Below are 8759 nucleotides of genomic sequence, written 5' to 3'. Positions count from 1 at the left end.
CAGCTCAGCGGTCTGGTCATGGATGCACCTTAAACATTTTGGTGTAGTGTAGCTGAGAGTGGTCTGACCCACTGAGACTCCTCCAGAGTTTCAGGAACAGAGCATCTCTGCCCTCACTGAGGCACAGGGCTGAGGGGGGGGAGGAAGGCCAGACTTTGGGGCTGGGCTGCAGCCGGCTGAGAGGGGCACCCAAGCGGCACAGCGATGCCCAGCACCTGTGCAGGAGGGACAAGCTGAAAGGAGACAGCGGGGAAGGGCCCCTCCAGCACTGTGGCTCTAAAGCTCTCCTTGGAGATGGAGAGATGGAGGTTCAAATCCCTTCAGGCAGAAAAGGGATTGAACATGGATCTCCCACACCCTGGGTCACTGCCCTAATTACTGGGTTAGGGGATAAGAAGGGAATGACAGCAGCTGTGGTGAATCCAACCTCTTATATCTTTGAGGATTTTTTTTTCCTTCTGTTTCATGTGCCTGAAACAAAACATTTTGGATGAAACAAAGCACTCTCCTCACTGCAGAATGTATGGGGTTTGTTTTAGTTTCAGCAAAGAGAACCAGAAAATAATATTTCAGATTGATCTGATTATGGGTTTTTTTCTCCCTTAAGTTTCAATCCATTGCGTGAGAGCATAATCAATTATTTGCACAAACCAATTTGTAAATGTTAAAAAACACAATTTGGGCTTTGCTGGGGGACATTTGCCTACAAAATCTCAGCCCATACTGGCAGACTGTGACCCCAATACAATAACTTCCAGCAGAGCAGAGCTCACTGAGGTGGTACAATAGGCATGAGTGTAGAGGGGTGTGTGTACACACTTCTGAAATAGTGAACACTGTAAAATATATATTTATATTGATTTAGAAACTTTAGTAGATAAGAGCCGCTCTATATTCCCTGGATGCCTTTCACTGAAAACAAGTGACAGCTAGTCCCATAGTGATTCTCCTCAGGAAGCGCGGCTGGGTCCACACTGGAGTGGCCTTTCTCGGGAAAGGAGGATGCCTGCTGCAATCCTTCCCGAGGCCCACTTTGGATGACTGCTGGGACGCTTGTTTGGTGGCTGCACAGGACAGTAGGGCACAGAAGTTCTGACTTACTGTAGGTCACTGGAAGGAGATGAGGTGTGCTGTGAGGACAGAGCCAGGTCTGTGTCTTGAGGCGGTGAAAAGCTGAACATCGTTATGAAGCCTCTGCTAAGTGAAAAAGAAGTATGGACAACATTGTCATACTTTTTAAATATTCAGAATTGCGTTTCATTTTTACTACTCCTCTGCTGCTTGGGAGTCACCCCAGCCAGCATAGCTGTAGGAAGGGAATGCACGTGCTTACTCTGTGTCTGTTATTCCCCTCTTTGGGCCACTGTGGATTCCGCTCTGTTAATTGTATTTTATAAATGACATAAATGTACATGGAACATTACAACAGGGAAAATATGACAACGGTAATACTACAGAGCATAATCCCTGCCTCAGGAGCTTCTTATCTGAAGGCCTGAACATATTTGTGATACTTAGGGAGGGAGTCGTGTGGAGATGTTACCCACGCTTGGCCTAACTTGAGATGTGGGGTTCTGAGAAATGGGCAGAAAGAGGAGCTGAGAATAGACCTGGGCCTCTCCAGGGACAAGACATCTGGGTCTGAGCATCACCCATGAGGTTCTGGTGCTCTGGAAAACTCTTCTCCAAGGTGAATAAGAGGGATTTGGGCTCCTCATTCTAGCTAATGGGAAAAGTTCAGGGGTCGTTTTGGATAAACAAAACAAAGATATGAAAAATTTACATTTCATTTAATTCAAAATGATCATTGAAAAAGCAAACCCCACAGTATACTTGGCAATTCTCACAGCCTTGTTTAACACTTCTCAGGTGCAGCACAGTTACTCTCACAGGATCAGGCCCTGAGGGGATGCCAAGAAGAGAAACGCTTGAAAGCAACATATGGAAATTGAACACGAAGTAAAAGCTTGAGTGGAGATAGGTGGGTTCAGGAGCTGTCTTCAGGAGAGGGAGCCAAGGCTACGCAGTGGGAAGCGTGTAGAAAATGAAAGTATGTAGAAACTGGAAGGCATTCAGGAGCAGTCATGTCAGAGTAATCCGTGCAGTCATCTCCTCCTGACGAGAGTATGCAGCACATCACGGAGCTGGGCCTGTTCTCCGGGGAAGGCAAAGGCAGCACACACATGTGCACGTCATGGGCAGCAACGGCACGAGGGGATGAGGCATGTGTGGGGAGAAAACACTGAGCAGAAGGCTACAAAAGATGAAAGTGCATTCAAGAAGGGCTGGTATTTTTGTGATAAAACTGACCAGTTGTTCATAATTAAAAATACGTTTCCCCAAGGTCACTTGATTTTTTTTTTGCCAGGATCACAAAGCTGTTCTAATCTCCACTGGTGTTAGAGCTTGAATTAAATGTCTGCTGACATCTGCCAGGGTAAGTATCTTTGTTTCCTCCTCCCACCCCTTACAGGAAGCTTAGTTCATCTGGAAGAATTTAAGTTCTGGAAGGCTCCAAGCCCCAGAGGAAGAGATTTGGGGCATAGTAAAACTTCTCCTGCAAGCTCTTGGTATACCACAGAAAACCAGTATCTGTCTGATCCAAATTTCTGTAGACCTTGTGCTGGTAAACCTCCCACTGACTTCCTGACGTGCCAGTGTGTCAGTGAGGTTTGACTTCTGTCAGGGACACAGAAGTCACAGCTGCTTTATCTGTGTGCGATGAGCTACTAAGGAAGGACAGACCACACTTCGGCTCCCTAAGACCAAAAAACGCTTTGAGGTTTTGAATCTTTGAGATATTGATTTTTTCCTCCCAACTTAAACATTTTCCAAGAATACCCATACCCATGTCTCTTCCTTTTTAAAATGATGTATGATGTTGCTTATGGCAAACATCCAATTCTACAAATCTTTAAACCTTGATCTTCCCCCTCCCAAAATTTCAACCGGACTTGCAATACTTTTTTATCCCAAATCATCTCAACTCTATGAGGGCTGCTGTAAAAATTTAAAATTCCACCTTGCATTACTGGATTTTTATTAACCAGGCTTTATCGTTGTTACCTGACATCCTCCTCAGCCCAGAGCACTTGTTGTGACACAGGAGGGGGTATGATTAACCTAAGCACCCTGGACTTGTCCGAGCCGTTCTGCTTTCCCGCAGGTGGGAGTTCACTGTCATCCCTGTGGGTTACATCTCGCGGCAGCCCCCGTGCCCGTTGCGTTACTCGCTCTCCGGAGGCTGGTGGGTGGTGTGGAGTGCGGTGTCACTCACCTACACGCTCCTTCTCCAGGGGCAAGGGTTAAAACCTGGAGAGACTGCCAGGCCTCCTCGGTTAAAGGGACAGCTGGAGTCACCACCACATCTGGGCTGTGGTTTCCTGACATTTTCCTGGACATCGATCCCTCGTGGCTTATTGGGAGAGGGGGAGAACTGAGAGAGGCCACTCCACCGTTTGTATCCCGTGTGGTTTTTGTGAGTAAATTTTCAGGATAGGCAATGGTCTCTTCATCCAAGTCCGAGGGATATCTGAGTCCGAGACAGCTGATGACATTATATTGGGCATTCATTTTAGAACTGCTGAGCCCACAGAAATCAATAGTTTTCCATTATCAGGTCTGGCTGGGTCACTAGTCTGTCAATGAGCTGTTACAATTGCTGTACAAGGGTGAACCTGACCAGTCAATCGCTGCTGACAAGAGGAAAACACGCTGACAGCCACTGGAACAAGCCAGAACACAGATTTGCACTTTGGTTTACCATCTGAGGAGGCTGGGAGTGGGGCCTTTCCCAAGATGTAGGGCACGCACTGTGGGAGAAGAGGCCCCTTTTCCCCCTCCCTGCCACACACCAGGCCAATTCCCCTTCCCTGCCCAGGGAATTAAGGTTTGTTTCTGTAGTCCCAAACACCAGAGAACTCAGTAAGCGGAGATGAGGGTACCACCTTCCTCAGCAGTCAGGGACGTGCTAAAAGGGACTGCCTCTGCCAGCAAGGCCAGAGGAGCAGCCTTCTAGTGCCCACTGCCAGGAGATGTGGGCTCTGGGCTTCTTGTCCACGGCAGGCGCCTGTGCTACCGTGGGCAGGAATGCAGATCACAGGGTTAATTCCATTCCTTCCCTGTGTTTTAGCACTGACTTCCTATCAAATTTGAGAACGGAGCAAAAATAAATATTTGGAAATTATCCCAATATTATGATTTTTAATTTTCAACTTTATTAACTTCTTTCAAGTGTTAAATCCTGACCGTTTTATTTATGCCTCCGGTCGTCTGTTTGATTCTCACAGAAGTCAATATTCACTTGTGCTCCATCATCAAACAAAAAACTGGTAATCAACTTTATCACTGGAAGCCAACTAGCTGGGTTTTTAAAAATACACTACCCAAAAGAAAGATCATTTGCTTTAAATGAGAGGAGAGGGAAGTCTTTTTAACAGAGAAGAGCAAACCTTCCTTTACTGGTAATTAGAAGCACCACTCTTATATGACTTGCAGCGTTTGGTAGCTCAAGCCGCGTCAGATCTCTTACAGCATTAATTTAAAAGAATTTATGTTTTTTTAATAAAATGCTTCATGTTTTAGCCCCTTTTCGTCCTCCTTCCAAATGTGATTACGGGGGCTGAAGGGAATTCAGGTTAATATGTTGACACACTTAACAATGCGGGGTCATGTAGCACAATCCGCTCGGCTGGTTCGGCGCGGCGCGGCCCCTGACAGGTCCCATCAGCCGCTGCCCTAAAGGCAGAGGCGAGGGGAGGATTTTAATTACTGCGCTGCGCGCGAGTTTGCCAGCATTAAATTGAGACATAATTAGGCCCCCGAATTTTAATAATTGTCCTAGCTAATTGGGCAGACAAGTACGCTCTGCAGCGTGGCGTGATTAGATAATTAGTGTTTCCAAATGACAAAATTGGGCTCTTGATTGCTGATTCCAGATGCGGGGAGGGGGGAGGGAGCGGGCGGCTCCCCGAGCCGAGGCGAGGGAGGCGAGCGGGCCGGGCGAGCTGGGTCATGGCCGGGCGAGGATCCCGGCGGGGAGCTGGCACCGGGGACAGTAGCGGGGACAGTAGCGGGCCTGCGGGCGCGGCCCTGGGGCACATCCCGGGCGCCCGATGCGCGTGTTCCCCCACGACGCGGTGCGAGGCAATTAACCTGGTGGCGCTAATTGATCGCCACAGCCCGAGGACAGTGCGGCACGAGCGGCGGCCACGGGAAGGACACCGGGGGCGGCGGGACGGCCCCGCCTCGGCGGCACCGACCCCGGCAGCGACACCGACACCGACACCGGCGCCGACACCGGCACCGGCACCGGCGGTGGCAGCGGTCCCGGCAGCGGCGGCGCCTCAGCCCGTGGCCGCCAGGGGGCGCCGCTCCCGCGGCGGCGGCTCCGCTGCGCGTCCCTCGGCAGGGCCCGGCCCGCAGCGCCGCGAGTACCGGGAGGGCCGGGATACCGGGAGGGCCGGGAGTACCGGGAGAACCGTGAGTACCGGGAGGGCCGGGAGTACCGGGAGAACCGTGAGTACCGCTCCCGCTGCCGCCGCGCCCGGCCCGGCCCGCGCCCGCCGAGCGCCAGCCGCGCCGCTCGGCGCTGAGGCGGGCATCGCCGCCCCGCCAGGCTCCCTTGTCCCCTCGCAACCTGCTGGGAGCCTGGCTAACGATAGATAGATAGACAGATAGATAGATAGATAGATAGATTCATTATCCCTAACAAATACATATAAATCTGTTGAGCTAGAGCGGGGACTCGGATGGCCGCGGACAGCAGTCCCGGCGCTGGGGCGGGCGGCGAGGTAGCGCCGGCGATGCTCGCAGGTGCCACCCTGCTGCTACCGATACCTGCGGCCTGCAGTTCCCGCGCGGGAAAAAAAAATAAATCCAAAAAAATAAATAAATAAATAAATAAATACAACAGAGCGCAATAGTCTTTTTATTTAAAACAAAATAAAAGGCTGTGCGCGCAGAGGGCGCTGGGGTAAATCCGTGGCACCGCGGATCTCCCTCCGTGCCGCGGGCAGCGCCGGGAGCCCCGGAGGCTGCCGCACCCCCGGGGCGCAGGCTGCAGACCCTGCCCGGCGGGGGCTTGCTTTTGTTTGTTATTATTCTTGTTTATTTTCTCTGTGAAGAAGCAGGCGTTTTTATGCGGCAGTATAAAGTTGGATCGCTAATAACCGAACGTTAAAATGCAAACCCTTCACTAGGAAGCATTCCACACATCTGGTGCAAAATCGCAAGATTTTTCGCTTTGTTTACCCACAGGAAAGGAAAAAAACAGTTTCATGTTGGTGTGGTTTTTTTTTTTTTTTCCCTGTGTGTGATAGTACTGTCATCAAGATACAGATGCTTTTCCTACATCAGTGATTTTCACTACAGCCTAAGGGCTTCTTGGCTTTAAAGGGCTAGTTATTTTTGCTAATATATCAAGATTTTAACTCCTGACTATTTCATAAATCCACCCCAGATGCATTGAACAGTATTTATATACTTATTTTCAGAGGTACATTATGGCTCAGTAGATTGCTGTCTCACTATTTCATTGCTTCAAAGTGATGGTGCTGGGAACTGTCAACTCTGAAGACAAGGTTAGCTCACAGAAGCAGGATGTGTTGTGTAAAATGCTGATTGATAAATGTGTTACGATCTATTTATCTTGCCGGTCGAATTGCATGCATTATATTATCAGAAATACATAGAGGATTAATCTTCCAGTGCTTATTTTAAAGCATTGTGTTGTCTCTCAAGGTGCGGGTGCCAGAGACATACCGGAGCAGAAGCCAGAAGGTTCATCTTCCAACCCACCCCAGCCCGGAGGAGCTGTGGCAAAGCAATCCTGTACCACGATTACAAGCCCCCAAGACCTAACCCTCACCCCAGCCTTGCTGGGAGCGGTAAGCACCCTGGCGTGCCCATGGTAAAAACAAACTCCTGCGAGCCAAAAAATGCCTGTTCAGTTTTAAAAATCTTCTCTGACTTTGACGGGCTCTTGACCAGCAGGTGACACATCCTCGGGCCTATGAACCCCCGAGGGTGTTGTTTTCCCATGAGCGGTTGCTTTCTGAGGAGCTTCAGTAGCGTCTGTGCCCAAGGGGGCTCTGGGGACAGGCAGGGGCGTGCTCCTGCAGGCTCCGTTGTGCCACGCTCCCTCCCGCCAGCCTGCAGGTAGGCTCTCCTGTTCACAGAGAGGCTTGTGGTGCTCCTATGAGGGCCACATCCAGCTCCAAGGTTGCGGTCAATCAAGCCCACGTGGTGAAGCTGAACAATTTAATCGGTGCCTGATGAAGCCTTGGATGTATCTGTGGTATATCAAATTGTCTTCAAATCTAAAGCAGTCGTCAGAGACTGGACGGGGGGAACTAACAACGCAGTGATAGTTCCTGCCCTGATCCTGAGAGAAGTGCTGTGTAGTTGCATCGCAGTACAGCCACAGGAGCACAGCAGCCTGTGCTGGCGTGTGGCCATTTCAAGGACAAGGTGAGGCTCCTGTTCCCAGCACGCTCTCGTACTGTTTTCTAACCAGATTACAGTGTAGCAACCCTTGCCACGAACGCTTTTTGTCTGCTTGGTGAGAAGGCTGGGACTCTCCGTTCAAGGACGCTATCAGGTAACTGTCCCGTCGCTTGTGCGCAGAGTTTTGTGATACAGCGGCAGGACGGTGGGAGCTGAAGGCCGCTCAGGTGTGGTACTGAATGGCACTGTGTTTGTCCTGTTTCTTGCAGGAAACGTGCTCCATGCTTCATGGCCTGCCCAGTCTGCTGCTTTATCTACAGATGTAGACGAAGATGGTGTAGAAGAACCGTGGGGTTTTTTTGGTTAAGATGTTACGTCTTGGGACCTGGTTATTTTAGAAAGTTTCATTCCACATCCAAGTTAATACAAAGATTCTGATGAGTTGAAGTACAGAAAATGGTATCCCCGTCCTGCCTGATGTCTTCTTGGTCAAGCCTAGGCTGTATTTATTGCTTCCCAAATGGTAGCTGGGTTTGCTGGGTTTTAAGGTCTTCCCTGGGGTGACAGTACTGACTTGTCCACGCTGCAATCGGCAAGTAGTGTGGAAGTTACTTGCTTTGTGAATAATATGGTAATTTTTTTCCTGAGTATCAGTTCGATAAAACAGTTTTGTGGAGTGGTGTGTTTTTTTGTTTGTTTGGTTTGTTTGTTTTTTTTTTTTTTTTAATTAGTTTAATGGTGCTTAAAACCCTATTATAAAATAGGGATTTGTTTCAGTGGTCTAATTGAAGCGGCTCCAGTTGTTAGTGTTTAGTAGAACCTCCTTATGATGAGGCAGCTGTCGAAGTAGGAAAGCATTTTAAACTAATAGAAGGGTTTTCACACTAGCTTCCTCAATGAGGCGCCGTCTTGCTTTTCCTCTGGTCTTAAACACGACTGCAAACCTGGTTCGATCGGGAACAGTCTGCACACGCACCGAGGCTGGACAGCGCAACCGGCCGGCGGAGGTGCCGCCTGCCGCGGGGGTTGGCAGAGCCCCGCTTGTCCGGCAGCTTTAGGCCTTGCCAGGGCACGGCTGCATTTCTTGTCCACCGCTTTCGGCGCGTCTCCCCGGCGTGGGGAGCGCCCCAAGACCGGCCAAACCCGTCACTGAGCCCGCGCCACGGCCGAGGTGCGGGGCGGTGCGGGGCGGTGCAGTGAGGGGCACTGCAGTGCGGGGCGGTGCGGGGCAGTGCGGGGCGGTGCAGAGCAAAGCAGTGAGGGGCAGTGCAGTGAGGGGCAGTGCGGGGCGGGGCAGGGCGGGACGGTGCAGA

The 8759-nt window shown here is 50.4% G+C and overlaps 1 long non-coding RNA gene across 1 annotated transcript; it reads left to right on the top strand.

Annotated features, from left to right (window-relative positions):
• Positions 1–6495: 6495 nt before the first annotated feature.
• LOC120756691 (uncharacterized) lies at positions 6496–8088 on the top strand. The gene is made up of 3 exons (XR_005702210.1): positions 6496–6581; positions 6742–7600; positions 7716–8088. It is a non-coding gene; the product is annotated as an uncharacterized LOC120756691 (long non-coding RNA).
• Positions 8089–8759: the final 671 nt, after the last annotated feature.

This window comes from Hirundo rustica, chromosome 9 (genome assembly GCF_015227805.2).
Source record: "Hirundo rustica isolate bHirRus1 chromosome 9, bHirRus1.pri.v3, whole genome shotgun sequence".
In the NCBI taxonomy this organism is placed as follows: domain Eukaryota; kingdom Metazoa; phylum Chordata; class Aves; order Passeriformes; family Hirundinidae; genus Hirundo; species Hirundo rustica.
Note: the sequence above shows the minus strand (reverse complement) of the source record. Positions and strands in the feature narration are given on the sequence as shown.